Source organism: Notolepis coatsorum, assembly GCF_963971535.1.
Source record: "Notolepis coatsorum genome assembly, chromosome: 5".
Taxonomy (NCBI): domain Eukaryota; kingdom Metazoa; phylum Chordata; class Actinopteri; order Aulopiformes; family Paralepididae; genus Notolepis; species Notolepis coatsorum.
Window position 1 is genome coordinate 197,478,196 of NC_140169.1, and position 26,405 is coordinate 197,504,600.

The following is a 26,405-nucleotide window of genomic DNA, read 5'->3' on the forward strand; positions in this document are numbered from 1 at the left end:
CATGGCTTTTTTACATACAGTTACGACTATGTCTGAGATCTCACGGTGTTCCATTACTCATACCAATTGAACACCACAGATACCACAAATTTGTCTATGAAAGAGAAACATTGGGAGGTTTTGTATCAGGTTTTTATTATCAATTACTAACGTCCTCGTATGAAACCCTTCAACTAGACACTGTTTGGAGGAGGGATATACCAGACCTGGAAAATGACTTTGATTGGCAAGGAGCCTGGGCAAATGTCCGACTTACATCAAGGAACCCGGATCATCAACAAATCAATCTGAACTATATTCACAGGACATACTTGACTCCTATAAGACTGTGCAGAATGGGGCTTAAACAAGACTCCAAATGCTCCCAATGTACAAATGGGGAAGAAGGAACATTTATGCACATGTATTGGGACTGCCCACCAGTTAAGGCATTCTGGAAAGATGTGTCCCAACAATTATCAAAACTCGTGTCTTGGAATATACCTGTACACCCCTCGGTATTACTATTGAATGATGTTTTTGAGTTTGCAGTGAATCCACAGCTAAAGAGATTGGTTTTATCGGGTATCACAGTAGCTAAAAAGCTGATCGCATCACGCTGGTTTCAACCGGAAAAAATGTGCCGGAAAGTTTGGTTTCTTACATATCTCGATGTGATATATCAAGAAATATCTACAGCAAGAATTCTGGGTCTCAATGAATCCAAAATGTCAATGTGGGTAGAAGTGGTGGAGAGAATAAAAGCTAGCTTATAATGGTAGTGTCTGGTTAGGAGTGAGGGATAATGGAGGTACTATCCAAGAGGGGGTCCGGGAGGGGGGGGTTCGAGCTGGAGCATATGTGTGTAGGGTTTTAGAAAATAGGTATTAGGGGTATATTCTATACTAACATTTATATAATTGTAATTTCGCTGGATATACACTGTATACGGTTAAAATGTTATTATAGACTATTTTTGTTTTATCTTGTTTCTGTACTTGCATGTATTTTAACCACCTTGACTGAAAGTTTCATTATGCATTATGTGTTGAGTACTGACTTTTAATAATTTTTGTTTTGCAATAATAAAAAAAAAATAAAAAAAAAAAATATTGTTATGGTTTGTAACCGACCCCAATCGCACAACACAAGACAGGTATGAGAGTAAGCCAAAACAGGGCATTTATTTCTTACATAACAAAAAGCGGCACAGTCCCTTTAAGGGAAAACACAAAAACACTAGAGTCAAGGAAATATGGAAAAGCGGCACTGTGCCTTTAATAGGTGAACAGGCTAAGGGACTAAGGCTAAGGGCCAGGGCTAAGGACCAGGGCTAAGTGTCAGGGCCAGGAACAGAGGCACTGGAGAGGGGGACAGGGACAGAGGCCCGGAGAGGCGGGCTGGAGACAGGGACAGAGAACAGGGTTAAGGCCTTGGACAGGGCGAGGGCCAGAGCTGCTTACAGGGATGAGGACAGGGTTCCGACGGCGGAGGCCTGGCACGGGGACAGGGGCCCGACGGCGGAGGCCTGGCACGGGAACAGGGGCCCAACGGCGGGGCCTGGCACGGGGACAGGGGCCCGACGGCGGAGGCCTGGCACGGGGATCCTCCTCCTCCTCTTCGGATGCTGCAGACGGGCAGCGCAGAACAAAGGGGGTCCCAGGGGACCGGGATGGGAACACTCCATCCTCCCGTGGAATACTAGGGAGCGACGACGAGCCTGGGTCCAAGGGGAACGGGATGGGCACACGCCGTCCTCCCGTGGAATACTAGGGAGCGACGACGAGCCTCACCCCCAGGAACGAGGATCACGAAGAGACGCCTTCCTCCCGTGGAATCGGGAGCGATGACGAGCCGGCTTGACGTCTGGAGTGGGAACACTGGAAAACCTCCCGTAGAGAATTAGAGAGCAAAGACGGTGTCCCACTCCAGGCAAACGGCGACAGGTGGTGATGGCTGGCACGTCGTCTCACGCGGGAGACGCGGCAGGTGATGGTAACGTACAGGATGGTAACGTACAGAACTCGATGAACACAGAGTGTACACAGATACAGATACAGAACGAACACAGAGTCCAGAACACAGAACGACCCGCCAAGGACTGGAGGGGAGTCTGCAACCTATGTACTCTCCCGAGGTGATTGCAAACTCCCAACAGGTGCGTGAAGGTAGAGGAACAAGTACGTCCAAGGGTGGGGGCTGGTGAAGAGTAGAGGAGAGTAAATCATCGCAAGGGTGGGGGCTGGTGAGGGAGAGTAGACAGGGAAAGGTTCAGGGAACAGGCGAATCCTCACAAATATTGTATGAACCAAAGTGCTTGAGAGCAGTAGAATAGACCTAAAATGAGCATAAAATAGATAAAAGCAATGCAGAGAATAAGAAAAAGGGTAAAAGCAATGCAGGTAACAACACTACAAATATTGACTCACACAGTTTAAAACCTGAGTCTTCCCCATTAGATGGTCATAAAACACTTTAGTTTGAAGATACTTGATCTTTTGATTGATCCTGTTACTAATTTCGTTCCATTGTATATTACCCTGTTTTTATTTTTTTATTCCTTTAATCCTGGCTTACAGTCATCCACAATATTTTGCGCTGCACTTGTGTCGTTGTCAGTCTTTGTGTTCATCAACTCAACAGGGCAGGACATGCCCATCCTCCCTTTAGGACATGCCCATCCTCCATTTAGGACACGCCCATCCTCCCTTTAGGACACGCCCATCCTCCGTTTAGGACAACGCCCATCCTCCCTTTAGGATACGCCCGTCCTCCCTTTAGGATACGCCAAGCCTTTTTTCAACGGACTATAGCTTTAAAATATATTCGTCGGTATAAGTCCATATTTCTTATTGTAAGAGAAAACTTAAGACAATATTGGTGAATGAGGTCCAATGTTCATCAAACAATGTTGAAACTTGAGTGCTGCAGTGTTGAGTGCATAGTAGTAGATACATATTAGTTTTATTCCTCATGTTTTTATGTTTTTATTCTCTTTTATTTTATATATCCGAGGCTGGACATCTGTACTAGTCAATTACTGTTTTGGAACCGTGAGCAGGAAATGTGAAAGGCTTTACAGACCAGTCTTGGTGTCTTTATTATTTATTATAATTTGTATTGCACTGCACTATTTTACTCTGTCTATTGCTTTTATTACAGGTTCAAAACTGCCGGGTATTAAACTGTGTGGGTATCAAGCAAGAAATACTGTCAGGCTTTAAAACTGTGTAAGACCCAGGCCTAGAACCGTGCCCTGAGAGAGGGAACTGCGCCCTGAGAGAGGGAACTGCGCCCTGAGAGAGGGAACTGCGCCCTGAGAGAGGGAACTGCGCCCTAACTGCGCCCTGAGAGAGGGAACTGCGCCCTGAGAGGGAGGTGTGCCCTGAGTGGGAGGTTTGAAGGGTCAAAGTGGGTATCATACAAGAGGGAAGACTGTCTTTGAACTGTTAAACAGTAATCCAGAACTGTTTTATTGCACTGTAAAAAACTGTGATTTTATAGTATGTCTGCACTTTATGTGCTCATTTCATCATTCATGTCTTTTACATTCTACTAAAACTGAATCAAACCATAAACAAGGTGGCCTGTAGAACCTATTGTGAAAAACTGTGATTTTATGTCTGCTCATTTTACCGTTGCTATTATTTTACTTATTTTTACTTTTATCTCTACGCCCCACTATCCGCTGGGTGCATACTATAACCTTCATCATGTTTTGTAACACATTACAGAAATTCAAGAAGCCTATTGGAATGTGAGGTTCTGATATGATTTGATTAATATATCTGCATTATTTTATCCCACTTTATGCTTTGCTCTTGCTGCTTGTTTTACACTGATTTTATGTCTTATTTCTTACTGATATAAAGCACTTTGAACTGCAATCCCCTGTATGAAAGGTGAAATGAAATGAAATAAATATAAAGTTATTATTATTATTATAATTATTAGTATAGTAGGTAGAATTATAGGCAAGGGCGATTAATTTGTGGAAGAGTGCATCTTTCTTTTTTTCCCTCTTCTTTCCTTTCAGGTATTGATTGAAGAATTGTGTTTTTAGTCGACCGCCAAAAGATTGGTTGTGTTTCAGCAGTCCTAACTGTGGTGGGAATACAACAATACAAAACAAATCCATCTACTGTGCACCCACACAACATACACATACAGCGATAATCCATTATTGAACACTGCTCTACATCATCACAACACAACCCTCGCTAGTGCATAATGTTAGCTACAACAATACAGCGCGCCTGTATCACAACTGCCATTAGTGGCGGCACTTACTGAGAAAAACTGAGAACAACATCACTGCATTCCTCCCAACTGCTCTCTCTCTCTCTCTCTCTCCGTCTCTCTCTCTCCCTCGGAGTGTGTGAGGTTGGCGGTGAAATGAAAAATCTCTGTCTGAGCCAGATCAAATGAATGATTCATCATTTATATGTAATTTGATAGCCAAATCTTTATACAGGTAATATTTTATTAATAAAAAGAAAACTAGATATAAACAAAAAAGCTATATAGGGGCAAACAAAAGTCTTATTTGTCGACTCTAAACCTGTTAAGTACCCATTCAACCTTTTTCATTTTTGCATTCATTCACTGACGGCTCGCATTCCTCTTGGGTTTTTTGTGTGTGTTTGTGGGGGTAATCCAATCAGGTTACTTTATGGAGTAATCCAATTGATTACATTACTAATTACAATTCTAAGCGGGTAATCAGGTAATGTAATGGAAATGCGTCACATACTGACCTTCCCTGCTCTGTAATGAGTGGTCTTGGATTACTCTTTTCTCCCGTTGATCAGGGGTGTAAAGTACTTGAGTAATTGTACTTTGTTACAATACTTAAGTACTGTTTTGGGGGATTTGTACTTTACTCTATTATTATTAGGTTTGTATACTTGTACTTTTACTCAATTACATTTCAGAGAAAAAAAATCATACTTTTTACTCCTAACATTTAAAATGCAGACCTACAAAGTACAAAGTACAAATCTATTTTTTTTTATCCACTTTTTCTCCCATTTTTTTTATTTTTCTCCCATCCCAATTTCGTATCATCAAATTCAACCCTCCCCTGTCTCGAACGCTGTTTCTTGCCTCCCACAAGCCGGCTGCAATGTGGACTAAGTTATACATAGCACGAGTCCCCTCCGATACTCGAGGTAACAGCAGTCGCATCTTTCCACCTGTGCGGCGCGATCTTTCAGCATCAGGGGTCTGGGCTTTGGAGGGGCCCCGCCCCCATCGCTTCCTGATTCTACTGCGCAGGCACACCAACCGACCTGTAGGAGTCGCTGTCCACAACGCCCGATCCCCACCCATCAGTTTCCCTCCCCCTAATACTGCCAATGTGTATTAGTACGGATGACCAGCTAAACTGAAAGCAATGTGGAGCGCTGGGCTCGAACAGGCGAACCCAGCGTCTCCAGCATTCGTGGTGAGCGCCTTGCCCACTGCACCACGTAGCCGCCCCTCAAAGTACAAATCTTGTAGGTCCAACCATTTTTATTAGTATATATGTTTCTCTGGCCGAACTAACGTTAACGTTATTAATCCTGTGGCCGCACTTTATTTAAAAACAACTAATGAAATCCCCATCAATGGAAAATGAACCCACCCATACCCATGCTGATTGGTCCTTGTGCAAGACTTCAAAATGGTATAAAACAGAAATGAACCGATTAAAAAACTATCCGTTTCGACAATGTTGACTGCAAACAAGTCATTGATAAGCGACGGGCGTATTAGACACATAATTTAAGATAATGTATGCGTTTGCAAATATGATCGCCCTCCATTGACTACAGCGTTGGCACTCAAGCGCCTATTTCTGGCACCCCCTGCTGGCACGGAAAGTGTTAAACACCTGCTATCAGATGAATAGACAGTCAGAAAAAAAGTTCTTACTTTTTTTATTTATTTTTTTTTACTTTTACTCAAGTGTGTTTTAGCCAGATACTCTGACTTTTACTTGAGTATGATTTTTAGACGGTACCCATACTTTCACTTAAGTATAATTTCTGGGTACTTTTTACACCCCTGGTTGTGATCCTATGAAGAGGTCCTCAGTTCAAAACGGTCTTTCGATCAGCATTTAGCCCATGGAAACAGGAAAATTATTGTCTTCATAATGTTAACCCTTCAAGTAGCCTAGACTTGTGAAAGTTCTCACATACTTACTATACCCTTCCTGCCGATAGGTTATGAATATAACCGTAGTTCTATGAATGCTAGTGATGCTCAGCGTCATTCTGCACATATCTCGCTCCAGTGTATATGCACTGAATACAAATTTCACAATGTACCTTTACATACCAACATCCGTCTGACCACACCCCCATCTGCTACCTACATAAGCAGGGGTGGGGCCACACACTCATCTCCTTCCCAAAACATTTCACCACAAGGAAAGATCAAGAGCCGCAGTGGCGTCTAGACGCTGAGTGTCACTAGCACTCATAGAACTACGGTTATATTCATAACCTATCGTTCTATATCATGCTAGCTTCCGCTCAGCGTCATTCTGCACAACGGGAGCTGAGCAGGAGCTTGAAGCTCGACAAATGTACCCCGCTGAGGCCCCCCACAACCATCAGACCGGGGAGGACCGAGCCCCCCGACCCTCCCTAATGGAGGATACCCTCCCTATTGGAGGACGGGAGGGAGACGGATCCGACCGTGCGAAGAGGAACTCGAGCAACTCAACGCACAGGGTGAGCAGACCGTGGCTTGACCCCACGACTACGCACACGCACAACCCGCATGCCACCAGGGAACGAACGGAAGGAACAAACCTCGTTACCGCCCCCAAAATCACGGGGTCAAGAGCAAACTCAACCCCGTGGCAAGGCCGTAGCAGCGGAGCACGAAGGAAGACCCAGACCCAGAAGGGACTGGAGCCCCCCGGAAAAAAGGGGGGTCCCGGAGAGGTCAATGACGCCACAGCATCAAGACCTCACCAGGCGGTCACTAGTGACACCGCCCCCCACATCGCCAGCGTATTCGGACAGGGCCCATCCAAGAGCGGGCCCTTCCCCCCACTAGCACGCCGCCTGGCACACTGACCCTGGCACACTCAGGCAGTCAGCATGGCTGTAACTCGAAGCACTCAAGAGGCTACACTACAGCAGGAGCAGGCAGCGCACCGGGGAGACGACCTTCAGAAGGGGTCGATCCCTCAATCCAAGCAGCAGGCATTTGACCCGAGCCTGGAGCACTGCGGACGAGACAGGCGCCAAAGGGGTCAACTGAAAACAGCACCCCCGGTGGAAGGGGCGTATGCTGGCATTGTTGCGCACCATGACAAAGCCTCCACCAAAAAACCCCGACCCAGAGGGGCCGAGGCAGAGAAGGCTGACACGATTGGCAGACGTCATGAACATGCAGGGGCACACTCAACCTGGTAACCCGGGAGTTGACTCCGCTCCAACACACCAGGGAATCAACCACCCTCTTGGTACCACATGCGGTGGTTGTTCCTATAACCCCTCAAGAAAAAACTCCAAAACACACCTGCGGGTATCAGGCCATGTGAGCGGATCGGAGCGTGAGCGGCGCGGGGCGCGGAGCGGGCGGTTTTGACGTGAGCGAGGAGTGGGTTTTAAAATGGGTCGGCGCGACGTCCGGAGCGAGAGTTCTCCTCCGCTCCAATCCACTCCAGGTCGCTCACAGTGGTTTAACACTTTTGATGTAATATACATGCAGTACAATGCCAAAGCAACAGATGGCGATGTACAAACATGAAGGCCATTTTCAACCAATGAGAAGGGTGAACCTGTGATATCCGGTTCAGGCTTTGTCACTGTAGAGACGCCCACACTCACTCCTGTTAGAAAAAGTATCGACGCCATTGTTGTTGACGTTAGCTTACATGCTAACGTTAATGGCAGCGACCATAGCATTGTGGCTCGGCTAGCCTATCATCGCTTAATAGAGCCAGTGAATGGATAAACAACGTTATTTAACATTGCAGAATGGGTACAATTACAATGCGGCTCAATACAAACAATTGTTAAGGGGCCCAGGGGGTGTAGACTGTTGTAGTTTGAGCTAATTTACACCATGCTCCCAAAAAAAAAAAAAAATCTGCCGAGCGATCTGGCGCGGGGCTCGATTCAAGGTGAGCGGGGAGCGAGCGGAGAGCGACTTGGGGGCGGGGTCAACATGATCGATTAGCGGAGCGGACCAAGCTTTAAAGAGCGAAGAGCGGATTTCTCGGCCGCGCCGATCCGCTCACGTGGCCTGGCGGGTATACACTGGCTATACGCAGTACAAGTGTTTCAGTTTTCAAAAAGGGGTTATCCCAGGCCTACGGGTCGACAAAACGACTTCGGACCGGGCCCGGCGGACCGGGACGTACACAGGGATGCCAGAGGAGTACTATAAAAACCACCTCAACAGCCCCCTCTCAGCCATGCGTAAGCGGGAGAAGAGAGGGGCGAAGAGAATGGAGACCCAAGCCCCTTTATGACAGCTGTCTCCATAACGCCCAACCCTGTGACACCCGGGCCGACCCGGCATTTTTCCCCCTGAAAAAGTCCCTCAGGGTACCAGAACAGAAGATCTGCGTCCCCAGCGGACAACGGGTTAACTGACCTGGACCAGCGTGACCAGACTCAGTCCCGTGCCCTAATCACGCCGACATCCCCACTCCAGGAGAGGGGGTAGGTACGCGTGTCGATCTAAACATTATAGAAGGCGCCACCCAGACGGTCCCATTTGTACCGCGCTCAGTGGCCCACCCCAAGGGCGTGAGACCCCTCTACCTATGTTATGATCTATTCCGTTAACATCCCCCAGATATGAACGAGAATTCGTCGAGACAAACCTAGTAAACTGGCGCTCGGAAGAGACAAACTCCATCCCAGTTGCCCTATAAAAACGCAGTTTTAATAACGAGCAACCAAGGCGCACCAGCCTCATGCGTCATTCCTATCAGAAACACCCAGAGCCAGCACTATGTATGCGTCGAGACCCAAAACACATAAATGGATAGTCTAACAAGACACCAGATACTGTTCCTCCAAGCCGCCTGGGGAACGACAAGAAGCCGCTTTTTAATTTGACCCTTTTTAGAAAAAGAAAAAATAATACGGACATGGGTCCCATGCGACGCGGCTGAGGGAAACACCACCCCATCAACCACACTTCATAAAAGGGGACGGTGAGCGACGTACCCCTATGATGGGGGGAAACCCATGACTCAACAGACCTACTGTATAAGGCGAGGAGTCAGGGAAACCCTAAACAATACCCCGTCCACCTACTCCAAAAAGGAGAGGACGGTGAACCCCCAGAGAGACTTCCCACGTGAGCTGTATAGATTGAAAAGAAATATTGCAACATTGAGCTATGTAACACTTGGGTTAGGGCTCTCCGAGGAGGAGGCTCTGAACCAATACACACTCAATAATCGAATTGAATCGAATACACATACAATAGAGCAGAACTCCTTTTTGAAGTTCTACTCACCTTGACAATCTGAGGAGGAGGCTCTGAAACTCTGAGGAGGCTCAGTGCTCAGTGACGTACTCTATGGCGGGGGAATACCCCTGACCAATCAGAAAAGGGGAGGAAAGGTTTACCAGTTCACCCCTTTACGACCCCTCCCCCTGATACAATGTAATGACAAAGTAGAGAATGACCCAGTCATAGCATGCTACATGAAGCATCTAACAGCTTCACATAGCTCATGTGCTAACCTGCTATCTGATTTTTACTAAGGAAAAAACACAGAACAGAGAGGGCCCCTTTAAGAGCCCCGGTACCAGACTTACACATGTGCTTCTGTGGGCCAAAACCTAACCCAGTTGTAGATCTCAACGACACACACAACCCTTCATCACAACAAAAAATGGCAAAAGTACACTCTCACTACAGAGGAACGGCGTTTTTCATAACAAGAGAGACATAAGTCCTTGATTACGTATTGGCCACAGGCCTTGCTAAGCACACATGATAAGTGACCAAACAACCTTTTCCCTAGGAAAAGAATAGTTTCTCAAGCGGAAGCACAACCCCAGCAGCTTAAGCTGAGGGTTACATCGTATCCCCACAAACACAGTGACACAATATATTGTAAACAAACATGTCTGAGAGGAGGGGGGGGAAGCCCCAGGGAAACCGGGGGGGTCACCCCTCCTACCATACCCTTGATACGACCAGGTTGAACAGGTACCCCTGTTAATATGTGAACATGCTGTTCATTGTCATCACAGGCTGAGAAAAGGATTTATTCCTCAATCACATGTCACTAAGCATAGCTTCACAGGTTAATGCAGCAACACACGTTTTGGAAACATCGTTATTACAAAACATTTAGAAGGGAAGGAAATAAGAAGTGTTTAAAGTCCGGTCAGGACTCCTACCTCCACCCTGAGCGCAGGCCGAGAGGACTGCAACACTGGTTAACGGGACACCGAGTCGAACCCGGCATCTCCTGCGTTGGTGACGAGGGTAATGTCCGCTACGCCACCCAGCCGCCGTTCTCCATGTTGACGAAGTCCTCGCTGGCATGGCACCCGGGTGTAGGGTCGACTAACATCCTCTGTCAAAGATGACGTCGCAGTCAGAGTGTTTAAGGCATGTTACAGTCACAGTAACGTTCAACAGTGTAGCATTAAGCTAACAGCCGCCCGACTGATAGCAACAAGCTAACGTTTCCTAGCCTAGTGACACAACGGGCTAGCGCCGCAGCTAACAGCTGACTGGCTAACAACAGTAGGCCACAACTAGCACGCAAGCTAAGCAGCTATCACCTGAACTGTACACAACGACATAACAAGCCACACTTCAGACAGGCCGCCGTCTGAGTCCCTCCTCATCCTAAGAGAGAAGAGAAAAAGAAATGTCAAACACAGTTTTCAACAGTGATTTACCAGACATACAGCAGAGCCGGCACAATTCCCATCCGGGTTGCAGCCGACTTGAGCATGGAACTACCGATAAAGAAGATCCATGCCCACTTTTCCTCGTTAGGGTGTACTCTCACTCATGTGAAAGACGGGGCCTGCACGGGACAGAGAAGCATCCGCTTGTCCAGAGAATCCCGGGTTCAACCAGGTCTCGGTCGCGGCCCACTAGTTTGACCATCATGGGCGTCAGACCAAGATCCTCCGTCTGCCGCTTAAGAAGCCGAGCAGAAGACCCCAATCTGGGGCCGGCCTTCGTAAAATTGTCAGCTAGCCCCCATAGCACTAGCAGACAACCAGTGCTCGCAAGCAAAACATTACTCACCCAGCTCGGAAGCAACCAGTTTCTCACAACAGCCGGTGCCTCCCACATTCCAGCTGTATGACCGGAGGTTCAATACCTATCCAGCCGCAGCAAGGAGGACTGCAGGTGGGGAGTATATCAGCGACGCGAGCCCCTAATACGAAAAAGCCGGTGGAGGTCAGAATGATCATCATCTTCCAGACACTTCAGTGACGAAGACATTATTGCCGTATTTTCTCGAAATAGTGAGAGAGAAAATAAAGATATAACGGCAACGTATCTCCTTGTTCTTCCTTTCTTCAGATAAATACTTTCTTTCCACGCCAAGTGATTGGTATACAGGCACTCTCCTGTGGTGAAATTTGAGAAGGAGATGAGTGTGTGGCCCCACCCCTGCTTATGTAGGTAGCAGATGGGGGTGTGGTCAGACGGATGTTGGTATGTAAAGGTACATTGTGAAATTGTTATTCAGTGCATATACACTGGAGCGAGATATGTGCAGAATGACGCTGAGCGGAAGCTAGCATGATATAGAACTGCACCACACACATACCAGACACACACACAAGGCCTCTGTCTGCCCCCCTGAGCAAGACTCCGTTTCTCACGCCCCAGGTGGCTTTAGCCCCGCCCTTTCCCCTTCCCAGGACTGGGGAATAATGAATCTCATGGATCGATGGAATCAGATGAATCTGATTACAAAACATTGTTAACTGTAATCCATTACAGTTACTAGGGGTGGAACGGTGCAAAAATCAACGGTTCGGTTCGTATCACGGTTTTGGGGTCACGGTTTTCGGTTAGGTTCGATATACGTTATTTTTTATAAAAAAACAAATTGAACACTCCAAAAATGGAAACATGCTTCGCATTTATTTGAAAGAAAAAAAAGGTTTGCAGCGGTTTGCCTTAAATAATGTTTGTCATACAAAGACCGAACTGACTGAAAAATATAGGCTACATTTGTCAAAGTATTAACTTAGTGCAAACAAACTAAATAATTAAACTTTTCTATTTTTGTGGCCACATTACAGACAAAGGCCATCAACATAAAGTATGGATATGCTTGATTTTATTTTATTTTATTGATGGATTAAAAACACACAACAAGGATCCAAAGGATAACATGAGAAAGAGTAAAACCCTTATTTCTGTCCATGAGCCACTTCCTGACACTTCTCTTGAAGCTGTGGAGGCTCGAGCTCTGCTTGATGGGGATAGGCAGCTTGTTCCAATCCTGGGCTCCAGATAAAGTAAGGGAGCACTGGCCCAGTTTGGATCGGAAAGAAGCAGGCTTCAGGTTTGCTATTCTTGCTCTAGTTCTGTGGTTGTGGGATTCATTGACCGGGGTGAAGTAGTTCTGGAGGTATCTAGGGGACCTTTGGTTTATAATATTGTGCACTATGTTCAGTCTGAGCTGGGTAACTCCACAGGAAGCCAGTTTAGCTCCTGAAAGTGACTCCTCCCTATGTCGGTGCGAGGGCCAAGACCATTACCACCCTTACCAGCTTATTTTGGGAAACCTGAACCTTCTTTTTTATGGTCACTGTCAGGCCCTCGAATCAAGCCACGCTACCATAGTCAAAGTGGCAGAGTACTAGGCTATTTGCTAGTAGCCTGAGGCTATCTCTGCCAAGGAGGTTGGCTTTCCTAGCTAGGTACCTGGTGCGGGCGTTGACTTTGCCCAACACTTGGGAGGCCATAGCCTCCCCATCTAGGCTCCCGTCTATCATACAGCCTAGATATTTTTTTTTTTTTTTTTTTTGCTGTTTTAGGGTTACAGCTCCTAACTGGATGTTAAACTCCCGTGCTTTCCTGAGCTTGGGCTTGGAGCCCAATAGTACTGCCTCTGTCTTACCTAGGTGAAGAGAAAGCCTGTTGTCCGAAAGCCAACTGCTGACCCCTGCAAGTTCTTCTCCTAGCATCTGTTCTAGTGTGTTCTGATCCTTGTGTGAGACTAGCAGGGCTGAGTCGTCTGCAAATAAAAATAAGTTACATGAGCATGCTGCTGACATGTCATTTATGTACAGTAAAAAAAGGAGCGGTCCTAGCACGCTTCCTTGTGGGACCCCACATACAATGGGCTTGGCCTCTGACATAGTGCCACTGACCTCAACCCGCTGCACCCTATCAGAAAGGTAGGACGAGAACCATCTGACCACTGTCTCAGACATACCCAAGGCCTTAAGCTTGGAGAGCAGTAGCTCAACCAGCACTAGACTTTCCTTTCTTTAAAATAAACACAAAAAAACAATGTCAACAATGTTTAAATTCCCTGATTGTCAGTTCTTAACACATTGGGTGCCGTTCACGTAGAACTACATTTCTGTCGCCCGACGGTTGAGTGCCGGAAACGTAGAACTACGTTTTTCTCATGGTATTTCTTTTAATCGCTATTGCCATTCATAATTCAGCGGGGCACCTTGTGCATACTGTTCTGAATGTGTCTGAGCTGGCAGACGGTCTTATACCGCCATCTAACGCCTTCTGCCGATATTGCACTCCATTAGAAACGGTGTAGTTTCTTTTATCTACCAAGCTGTGGCGTGGGGGCGGGTCCTAAACACTCCGGCAAAACACACGCTTGTAGGGATGGCTTGGACAACTGACCCCGCCCGCCCGTTCATGTGCAATGCCCAATAACGTCGGAGACAGGATCGCTGTGGATAACGTCAGAACATTCATTATGACTATCAACTGGAATATACAGTTTAACCCTTTCACTACCCTTTCACTGTGACAATACAGAAGGTTAACCCTTTCACTGCCACAAACAAGGTGGTTAACCCTTTCACAACCACACTACATAAGATTAACCCTTTCACTACCACACAGTTCAGAGAGAGAGAGAGAGAGAGAGAGAGAGAGAGAGAGAGAGAGAGAGAGAGAGAGAGAGAGAGAGAGATAGGCTGATTAAGGGGGGAAATGCCAGACAGAACAGGAAAACACTGCCAAACAGAATGTCAGTGCACGCATTAACGTGTGCGTTTAATATGACCCCAGTCATCTAACTGAAAAGAATCCCATTTTACATTTTTGTTCCATTTCTTAGTGAAGGTAGGTAACCCGTAGCCCCAGTTCCTTTCAGTCCAGTCAGAACACATGTCCCCCGTCTCACACTACCATCCTCCAGTCCAGTCCAAAGACATGTCCCCCGTCTCACACTATCATCCTCCAGTCCAGTCAGAACAAGACATGTCCCCCGTCTCACACTATCATCCTCCAGTCCAGTCAGAACAAGACATGACCCCCGTCTCACACTATCATCCTCCAGTCCAGTCAGAACAAGACATGTCCCCCGTCTCACACTATCATCCTCCAGTCCAGTCAGAACACATGTCCCCCATCTCACACTATCATCCTCCAGTCCAGTCAGAACACATGTCCCCCATCTCACACCACCGTCCTCCAGTCCAGTCAGAACAAGACATGTCCCCCGTCTCACACTATCATCCTCCAGTCCAGTCAGAACACATGTCCCCCGTCTCACACTATCATCCTCCAGTCCAGTCAGAACAAGACATGTCCCCCATCTCACACCACCGTCCTCCAGTCCAGTCAGAACACATGTCCCCCGTCCCACACTACCATCCTCCAGTCCAGTCAGAACACATGTCCCCCGTCTCACACCACCGTCCTCCAGTCCAGTCAGAACAAGACATGTCCCCCATCTCACACCACCGTCCTCCAGTCCAGTCAGAACACATGTCCCCCATCTCACACCACCGTCCTCCAGTCCAGCATGAAGACATGGCCCCCACCCAGGGGTGTAAAAAGTACCCAGAAATTATACTTAAGTGAAAGTATGGGTACCGTCTCAAAATATTACTCAAGTAAAAGTCAGAGTATCTGGCTAAAAACACACTTGAGTCAAAGTCAAAACGTTTCTACTTTTAAATATACTTAAGTACTAAAAAGTAAAAGTAAAAACTTTTTTCTGACTGTCTATTCTTCTGATAGCAGGCGTTTAAGCAAAGATCCCCGCTTTCTAGTCTTGCACAAGGACCAATCAGCATGGGTATGGGCGGGTTCATTTTCCATTGATGGGGATTTGATTGGCTGTTTTTTAATAAAGTTTGGCCGCAGGATTAATAACATTAACGTTAGTTCGGCCAGAGAAACAAATACGAATTAAAATAGTTGGACCTGTGAGATTTGTACTTTGTACTTTGTAGGTCTGCATTTGAAATGTAAGGAGTACAAAGTATGTTTTTTTTCTCTGAAATGTAATTGAGTAAAAGTACACAAAAGTATACAAACCTAATAATACTAGAGTAAAGTACAAATCCCCCAAAACAGTACTTAAGTATTGTAACGAAGTACAAGTACTCAAGTACTTTAAACCCCTGCCCTGTCTCACACTACCACCCTCCAGTGCACCAGATGTAGGCAGCAGGACAGACACCCAGTAGCATTTATCTTTAGCCCCACTGTAAACAGCACAAGTGTGCCAAGTATGTTCCGAATGTGCCAAAATGTAATCTATACATGTATCTTAATAAATAAATAAATAATAAATATATATATATATATGTAAATTAGTAAATACAATTGTAAATACTAGAATCTAAATATATACTTACTCATAGTATATATATTATAGTGTTTATTGTAACCATATTTATTGTAATGTATAATATAACTGATAACTGCCTACTTGCTCAGATGCGTATATTCAGAGTTAATTATATTGTTTACACTGCCTATTTTCTTTTACTTTTCTACTGTACTATAATTGTATTGCCTGTATTTATGTCTTCTACAATTACCCTGCCCATGGCTGTACGCCTGTATCAGTTCCGCAACCGTTTCCATTTCCGGGGTAGGCCTGATTGGCCGCGACAGGCACGTGACGCGCGTGGCACGCCCCCGCGGCAGCAAGCGCCCTACTGCTGGAGTTCGCCTCGCCTTTCACATCGCTGCCGTTGGCGAAAGCAGGATGAGAGAGCGTAGATTTCACTGTGTATCATTTAATCATTTATCATTTAACATTTGAAAGGCATACATTGTTGTCATACAGAAGTACAGAATACTTTTATCCAAAATGCTTCTTACTGTTACACTGTTAGAGACTGTGCTAGACAAATGAATGACTAATTCGGTCAGAAATAACGTAACTAATAACGTTAGTAAACACTGCTTATATGCTTATTATGTCTGCGGGGTACAGTAAACGTTTCGCCCGGTACATTCTGAAGAGCACACCGCTGTATGTTTGAGAACCAGCGGTCTTCCGCTCCTCCTCACTCGAGTGAGAGCAGCGCCGTGCAGCGCCTCCTTCCTGCTCGCCGTCTCACACAGGGCTGAGCTGTGCACGGCGCTGCTCTCACTCGAGTGAGGAGGAGCGGAAGACCGCTGGTTCTCCAACATACAGCGGTGTGCTCTTCAGAATGTACCGGGAGAAACGTTTACTGTACCCCGCAGACATAATAAGCATATAAGCAGTGCTTCTACGCTCTCTCATCCTGCTTTCGCCAACGGCAGCGATGTGAAAGGCGAAGTGAACTCCAGCAGTAGCGCGCTTGCCCCTGGGGCTGCCGCGGGGGCGTGCCACGCGCGTCACGTGCCTGTCGCGGCCAATCAGGCCTACCCCGGAAATGGAAACGGTTGCGGAACTGATACAGGCTACCTGTACCCCCCCCCCCCCCCCCCCCCCCCTACCATGCTGCTGTGATGCCTGAATTTCCCCAAGGGGATTAATAAAGGAATATCTTATCTTATCTTAAATCATAATTACATTATCTTATCACATACTATCAGCTCATTATTACGTTATATTATCTGATAGTTGCTGTTTTCATCATAATGTGATTATATTTATATATATATATTTCTTTTTTTCCCATGATAAAAACATAGCTTTTTATCTGAAAACGTTTGGGTTTCCGAATTACACATTTCAGAGTGGCTCCTTGTTTCATAATGTTGCGGCTGTCTGTCAATATCTTCTGTTAAAAATGTGTACAATAAAATGGATGAATGAATTAAGCAATGTACAGTATTAGAAAATGTATAAAAGAAAGAAAATGACCGAAAAGGTGTAGGCTGAAGCCGAGGCTTAGTTCAAGTTCAAGTTCAAGTTTCTTTATTAGTTGTCATACAGAATACAGAATACTTTGCATGAAATGTTTCTTTCTGTGTTGCTCCTGAGAGTGTGCTAGATAATAACAAGATAGTATAAAATAAGTATAATAAGTATAAAATAGAAAGTCAAGAAGTCAAGTACGTAAACAAGTGTAAACAACAACAATTTTCAATGTATCTATATACGGAAGGCTAAGAGAATCATTAAAGACTCCAGTCACCCGAACAACTGCCTCTTTGAACTGCTGCGGTCAGGCAAGCGATACCGGAGTCTCAAGGCGAGCACAGAAAGACTCAGAAGAAGCTTCTATCCCCAGGCCATCAGGCTGCTCAACGAACAATGAACACTACACAACAACAACCATCAAATGCACATAGCACACACATCCACATGCACACTCACTTTAAACAAACACACTGTAGCACCCACTCCCCACACTTTATAGCACACACTCACTTTAAACAAACACACTGTAGCACCCACTCCCCACACTTTATATTTATTGATGAAGGATTGCACTACAACTCGTACACCTTACTGTAAATTGTACCTAAATTGTACCTCATCCCATTTCTGCTTTGCACTATATAGTATTTTATACAACGGCATGCAAATTTCTCGATTCTGATTGGCCATTCACACGTCTTTATTGGTAACAATCCACGGTCCTGGGCTCAGGACCCGCCCACAACCAAATCACATAACCCTCCCCGGCTCACTCCGGGAGAAAACAGGATCGCGGACAACAAATTGTTATGTTGAAAGCACCATAACGACTAAATATGAAGCGATTCTGTCAAGGGGAATGTGTTAGTATTTTAAACAATGTTGGATGATGTAATTGATGGGTCTTGACTCAATCTAGAACAAAAGAAAAATCGCGGATTGATTGATAGATTAATTGATTGATTTAAATTTCTTCCTTCCTACTTTCCGACTGCAGCGTTCTCTCTCACACTGTCCGACGCTGGCGTACCCACAAACACACACATACACACACACACACACACACACACACACATACACACACACACGCACACACACACTGTGACACACACACACACACACACACACACACACGCACACACACACACACACACTCCTGTCTGCAACAGCGGGGGAGTCAGACTGAGAGAGAAGCAGCGCTGTTTTAAGTGAGCATGGTCTATTGAATTGATTGATTGGTTGATTGCTAATTTTATTACTGTACCCCTGGTTTCCAACTGGTTAAGTTTAGGCTAAAAGAAATAAATAAAAAAATAGGGCGAAGAAAACGTTTTTTTCCTATAGGGCAAAGAAAACGTTTTAATAAATTTTCAATCAATCATTCCAATAATACACAGTTGGATGTGTTAGTTGGTTGGATGCACTTCAAGCTGCTTCCACATGAGGCAACTTCTCTCAATCATTCCAATAATACACAGTTGGATGTGTTAGTTTGGTTGGATGCACTTCAAGCTGCTTCCACATGGAGTTGTGGGAACTACTTTTTCTGGCGGATGGTTTTTTCAATAAATCTTCGATTAATGTGTGTTTATTGTATAGAAATAAGGTTGGATGAATCTGGCAGTTGTATAAAAGCTTTACACCACGTGCAGTCGTGATTTGTGACCAATAAACCATGCCTAGGGGGGTCTAACGACCCTCGGCTGCGCCTCGGGCCTAACAACCACCCCTAGGCATGGTTTATTGGTCACAAACCACTCCTGCGTGTGATGTAATGCTTAAGTACATTAGTACACTGCATAGTATTGTATATTATATGATAACTCAGTTACGTCTATTCTGCATCGAACATTGTACATATGTCTATACTGAACACTGTGACCTCATTTTCTACTTCTAATTTACATGCTATACTATGTTATTTACATTTACATTTACATTTAGTCATTTAGCTGACGCTTTTATCCAAAGCGACTTACAAGTTCTGTACGACAAGCCATCAGGAAGAGCACAACTCTATCAGCTGAGTAACAATGTTCATCAAAGTGTTGAGTGCTACAGTGTAGGTTAGTTTATTAGGACAAGTGCATGACAGTATGGTTAGTTAGGGTTAGATTTTTTTTTTTTTTTTTTTTTTTAATTCAGATAATGGTTGAAGAAGTGAGTCTTTAGTCGACGGCGAAAGATTGGACGTGTTTCGGCTGTCCTAACTGGGGTGGGTAGTTCATTCCACCATTGTGGGGCAAGGACTGAGAATAGGCGACTTCTCTTTGATGACCCTCCCGGAGCTTGGATAGGAGTAGGTCTGAGGCGGCCAGAAGATGCAGAGCGTAGGGGTCTTGAGGGTGTGTAGTTAGAGACCATTGACCGGAGGTAGGCGGGAGCAGTTCCCTTTGCCGCACGGTATGCTAGGTCAAGGGCCTTGAAGCGGATTCGTGCAGCAATGGGGAGCCAGTGCAGGTCCCTAAGAAGTGGGGTGACATGGGCCGACTTCGGTAGGTTTGAGATCAGGCGGGCCGCTGCGTTCTGAATGAGTTGAAGAGGCTTAGTGGCAGTGGCCGGGAGGCCAGCGAGCAGTGCGTTGCAGTAGTCGAGGCGGGAGATGACTGTTGATTGGACGAGGAGTTGGGTGGCTTCTTTTGTCAGGAAGGGGCGTATCCTTCTGACGTTGCTCAGGAGGAATCGGCAGGTTCTGGTTGTCGCTGCGATGTGAGCAGAGAAGTTCAACTGGTCGTCGAGGACAACACCAAGGTTCTTGGCGGTCGGGGACGCGGTCACAGCTGCATTCTCGACTGTGATGGAAAGGTCGGTCAGGGGGGAGGATTTGGCCGGCAGGTGGAGCAATTCTGTTTTGCTTAGGTTCAGTTTGAGGTGGTTGGTCGTCATCCAGGCGGAGATGTCGGACAGACAGGCCGAGATCCGCTCAGAGACGTGGATATCTGAGGGAGGGAAGGAGAGGAAGAGTTGAGTATCGTCGGCATAACAGTGGTAGGAGAAGCCATGAGACGTGATAATGTTACCCAGTGATTTAGTGTAGAGGGAGAAGAGAAGGGGTCCTAAAACCGAGCCCTGGGGGACACCCGTCCGCAGGGGGCGGGTGGCCGACAGGGTCCCTCTCCATGACACTTGGTAGGAGCGGTCATTGAGGTATGATGACAACCATGTCAGCGCAGAGCCAGCCACTCCCATTCCTGCGAGGGCCGCGAGGAGGATCTGGTGGTTGACTGTGTCGAAGGCTGCAGATAGATCTAGGAGAATCAGGACAGAAGAGAGGCCTTTCGCTTTTGCTAAGTGAAGTGCCTCTGTGACCGCAATGAGGGCTGTCTCTGTGGAGTGACCAGTCCTGAAGCCTGACTGATTAGGGTCTAGGAGGTCATTCTGTAAGAGATAAGCAGTAAGTTGGTTGGATACAGCACGTTCAAGTGTTTTAGAAAGGAAGGAGAGAAGAGAGACAGGACGGTAGTTGCCTATGACGGTAGGGTTCAGGGATGGTTTTTTTATGAGGGGCGTGACTCTGGCTTGTTTTAGGGAGGTGGGGACCACCCCCGAGTTGAGTGAGGAGTTGATGGTTGCAGTTAGGAATGGGAGGATGTCTGGTGCTATGGACTGGAGGAGTGGGGAAGGTAGCCGGTCCAGCTGGCATGTAGTCGGACGGTTCGACGTTACCAGTGTCAGGGTCTCGGCTTCTGTAATGGGAGAGAAAGATGACAGAGTGAAGGATGAGGTTCTCGATTCAGCATTTGGAATGGGTGGGGGTTGGGAGAAGGAGCTGCGGATGTTCTCCACTTTTTCCTCAAAGAAGATCGCAAAGTCTTCGGCAGAGAAAGATGAGGGAGGGGGGGTGGGGGGGGAGTGAGGAGGGAGGACATGGTAGCATGCAGTTTGCGAAGATTCTTGGCAGAGGCCTCGATCCTATGGTGAAAGAAAGAAGCTTTGGCATTAGTAATGGTTTTGGAGAATGTTAACAAGAGGTTGTGATATGTGTCGATGTCAGCAGTGAGGCGTGACTTTCTATACTTCCTTTCAGCTGCTCTCAGGACCTGTCTTTGTTCTCTCACTGGATCTGTCAGCCATGGACTGGGTGGGGAACGGCGGGCAGGTTTCTCAACGAGGGGACAGAGCTTGTCGAAGGAGGTTGCAAGGGCTGAGAGGAGGGTGGAGGTTGCCATCTCTGTGGAGAGAGCAGAGAAGGTGTCACTTAAAGGTAGAGTGGATAGTATGTCAGAGGAGAGGGTGGAGGGGGATAGGGAGGGCAGGTTGCGTCTGAGTGAGACGGTTTGAGTTGGGGTGAAGACCTTTCGGTTAAGCATGAGAGTTAGTGAGAAGGATATGAAGGAATGGTCAGATACATGTAGGGGAGTTACCGTGGTGTTAATGATGCTGGAGTTACGTGAAAATATGAGATCCAAGGAGTTGCCTGCTTTGTGGGTGGGAGGCATGGCAGTGGGAGTCAGGTCAAATGATTGTAGGAGGGAGACTACTATGACTGACTGAGATGAGTCAGGCAGGTTGAAGTCGCCCAATAGAAGGAGAGGGGTACCATCTTCCGGTAAGGAGCTTAGAAGCATGTCCAGCTCATCTGTGAAGTGATCGAGCGGACCTGGAGGGCGGTAGAGTGTAACAATGGTGAGATTGAAAGGATTAGAGACAGATACTGCATGATATTCAAAAGAGGAGAGTGACAGTGCTGGGAGGGGTGTTACGTTTGTAGTCCATGAAGGAGATGTCATGAGGCCAGTGCCTCCACCCCGCCTGGAAGGTCGAGGTGTGTGAGTGAAGTTATAGTTTGTAGATAATGCTGCAGGTGTTGATGAGTTATTGGGGGTTATCCAGGTCTCAGTTAGAGCCAGGAGCTGCAGATTTTGACTATGGGCGTAGGCAGTAATGAAGTCAGCTTTCTTGACTGCTGATTGACAATTCCATAGGCCTCCCTGTACTGTGACAGGTGTATTAGTGGCTGTAGGAGGGTAGGATAGATTAGCCGGGTTGCTAGCAAACTGCCGTGGGTGGGTTGAGTCTGTTCTGGGGGAGCAGATTGTGGATATGAGACACATTGTGGTGTCAAGAGTGGCAGGGAGGAAGTAGAGAAATAGCAGAGTGGGAGGGAAAGGGAGATTTTTCAGAGTGGAGTGTAAGATAGGATTATGATGTACTTAGCACTGGGTGGATCCCTGGATCCCTCTGCAGAGAACTCCAGGAAAACTCCTCTTTGTCCCTCTTCGTTTCTCGACGCTTCGCTGACGCTAAGCCAGCAGGCCTTTAAATCCCTATCACTAATTAGTGCTTTCTAACACCTGGCCCTTAATGGGTCACTTAAGGAAACAAAATGGCCGCTTTAAACACGCCCCTTAATCAAGTCAGCTGGTCAAGTCAGCAATCAAGTCTCAGTTTAAAGATATTACTAAATTACTTAAAATGTCTTAATCAAGTCAGCTGGTCAAGTCAGCAATCAAGTCTCAGTTTAAAGATATTACTAAATTACTTAAAATGTCTTACCCTGATGCAGTGTAAGTCTCTCAGTGAATGAGCTGTCCTTCCACAACAGAATGTAGTACAGAGTGATTCCAGGAGAGGCTGAGGTTCTGCTTTTAAGCAGTGACAGGGCTCTGAGATCACACTCAGTACACAAGTGCTGTCTTTAAGCAGGAAGCAGCTTTTAATGGGTCACTTAAGGAAACAAAATGGCCGCTTTAAACACGCCCCTTAATCAAGTCAGCTGGTCAAGTCAGCAATCAAGTCTCAGTTTAAAGATATTACTAAATGACTTAAAATGTCTTACCCTGATGCAGTGTAAGTCTCTCAGTGAATGAGCTGTCCTTCCACAACAGAATGTAGTACAGAGTGATTCCAGGAGAGGCTGAGGTTCTGCTTTTAAGCAGTGACAGGGCTCTGAGATCACACTCAGTACACAAGTGCTGTCTTTAAGCAGGAAGCAGCTTTTAATGGGTCACTTAAGGAAACAAAATGGCCGCTTTAAACACGCCCCTTAATCAAGTCAGCTGGTCAAGTCAGCAAACAAGTCTCAGTTTAAAGATATTACTAAATTACTTAAAATGTCTTAATCAAGTCAGCTGGTCAAGTCAGCAATCAAGTCTCAGTTTAAAGATATTACTAAATTACTTAAAATGTCTTACCCTGATGCAGTGTAAGTCTCTCAGTGAATGAGCTGTCCTTCCACAACAGAATGTAGTACAGAGATATTTGATACTATCTTGTCTAGCACAGTCTCTGGAGCGTAACAGTAAGAAGCATTTTGTATGAAAGTATTCTGTACTTCTGTATGACAACTATTAAAGAAACTTGAAAACTTGAAACTATACAGTATGTACAGCTGGTACAAAAATGGTGAGGTATAGCTTAGCTTGTGGTGCCACCTTGTAGTGGTGAGGTGCAATAAGGAATGAGAATGATGTGCAATTTCCTTACCAATAATATAAGTATAAATATAAAGTGTAAAGTGTGTCTAAAGTGGTAAATTGGGTGCTACAGTGTGTTGTTTATTTAAGTGAGTGTATGTGCACTGTGGGTGTGTTGATGGTTTGCGTATTGTTCATTGTTCATTGAGCATCCTGATGGCCTGGGGATAGAAGCTCCTTCTGAGTCTCTCTGTGCTTGCCATGATACTCCGGTATCGCTTGCCTGACCGCAACAGTTCAAAGAGGCAGTTGTTTGGGTGGCTGGAGTCTTTGATTATTCTCTTAGCCTTGCCCATGCACCGCTTGTTGTAAATGTCTTGGAGAGTGGGAAGCCCCCCTCTCAGTTGGATGTCACTGTTCAGTTTGAGGGAGGTGCCTTTGTAATCTGTCATCGTTCTGAGGCCCTGCCACCAGTGGCGGCTGATGAATTCTTCTCCAGGAGGGGCGCTATACCAAACATTTTGCAAACATGTACAAGGCACGCATTGGTGAATATTAACACCATTGCCAACAATCAATATATGATCACAGTCAGTCAAATGCAACCACGTTTCCAATAGCCCTACACAAACACGCACAGCTCTCTCTCTCTCTCTCTCTCTCTCTCTCTCTCTCTCTCTCTCTCTCTCTCTCTCTCTCTCTCTCTCTCTCTCTCTCTCTCTCTCTCTCTCTCTCTCAGTGCATGCTGGGAATGAGATTGGAGAGATTGGAGATTGGAGGTGTGGAGGTATAGTGAGTTTTTTTCTGTCTTTATCTATCTATTTTGTTAATTTGTTTATGGGATATTGTATTATAAGTGTAGTGTTGGTTTGCTGTGTTTTTTGGTGTGTATAGGGTTAAGTGGGAGTGTTTTGTTTGTTTGGCAGTCGGCCAGGCTGTGTTGCTGGCTGACGTGAAACGCCAATATGGATTTTTCCAAAATTGGTAGAAAGAATGGCATTAAGATATCTGTTCCTAATGTGTCAGTAGAGAACTGCAGTTTGGCAGTTGGAAATATTGTCGGACACAGAAGCATTAAATCAGCTGCGAGAATGAATGGAGGAGTAGTGATTTTTGTTGATTCGTTGGACAAGGTGCACACACTGGTTCAATCAGGGATCAGTGTTGATGGGGCTTTTCTTGCTGTGGAGTCTCTCTCCACACCAGGCAGAAATGTCTTTATTTCCAACGTTCCGCCATTCATCAGTGATGAACTATTGATAAGTCAACTATCACGACATGGGAGGATAATTTCCCCTATAAAAAAAATGTCGTCGGGATGTAAATCTCCGCTTTTAAAGCATGTTGTCTCACACAGGCGACAGGTTTTAATGGTTCTAAACAACAGCAGAGAAGAGCTTGAGTTGGTTTTTAAAATAAAAGTTGATGAGTTTGATTACGTGGTTTTGTTAGTTCTGGCAATTCGGGGAGGTGTTTCAAGTGCGGGGAGGACGGGCATTTTTCCAGAGAATGTGCGGGGAGAGGGGCAAGGCGACCTCCGCCAGCCCGAGGTGGAGCGCAGCCCCAAGAGGAGCGTAGCGCTGGGCTCAGCGCAGCTGTGGAGGTAGGAGGAGTATGGAAACGCAGAGCTGAGAGCAGTGTAAACAGTATCCCGCTGCAGACTGCCAGCAGTGCAGCCGATAGTATCCCTCTGCAGACCGCCAGCGGTGCAGCTGATAGTGTCCAGTTGCAGGGCCGCAGAGCAGGTGCAGCAGGTACAGAGCAGAGCCTTGGTACAGAGGAGGGAGGAGTGAGGGTAGCTGCCCCCCCCTCAACTAGTGGCGAATGTGGGGTAACAGGGGGTGGTGCGGGTGGTGCAGGTACAGAGGAGGGAGGGGTGGGAGACGCTGTTCCCCCCTCAACCAGTGGTTGTGTAGGTAAGGAGGTGGGAATCAGAGATGCTGCCCTCCCTTCAACAAGTGGCGAGGTAACAGGGGAGAGTTTTTTTTGTCCACCCAAGCCCAACACCGCGTCAGGGTAAAAAAAGGAATAAAAAAAATATGACAAGTGAAGTAATAGGGGAACATTTGTATGTGGTGGACAATGTACACAGTCAGACAGTGGATGGCGTGGTGGGAAGTGATGGAGGGGTGGGCTCTCAGGATAAGGAAGGAGTGACAAGTTTGGTCAAAGAGAGTCAGGAGGGTGTAGAAGACACAGGTTCCTCCCAGTCCAGCATGGACGAGGATGAGGTTGAAAAACAATGGGGTGAGATTGAAAAACAATGGGGGGATGACATCTCAAGTGTTGAGGAAGATGAGTTCCCAAATGCTTCTCAAGTGTCTGATTCACAACGGAAAAAATGTTATGCAGTCAGGCAGATACAGAAGTTCCTGCACACAACAAAAAATTTGAGAAGTGTCAAAGTGGAAGATTTTTTTGAAGATTTGGAGATGTTTATTTTTTCAGCAAGGACTCAACTGAGGTCGACGAACAATGGGGGGTACACTTCCCAGGAAGTTTTTAGACTGAGGAAAATTGTGCAGAAGCTCAGAAAACTGGATAATATAATGTTACCATGATAATGGAGCTTCTGACGTGTGGAGCGCGGCTGGACATTCGGGAAGGGAGTAGACCTGGGCTTGGACAGTGTCTGCAAGCAGTTGGGACAATGACACTGAAAGATGTTGTGAATGTAGCCGGGTCAGAGGAAGTGGCTTCTTTATAGGGGCTGAGGACGGCCTGTCACAACAGGGTCTGTCTGGACGATTGGACTGAAGCGCGGAGCGTCGGGGAACAATACCTGTTGCAGGATTATTTCGGTGGAACAGAAGGTC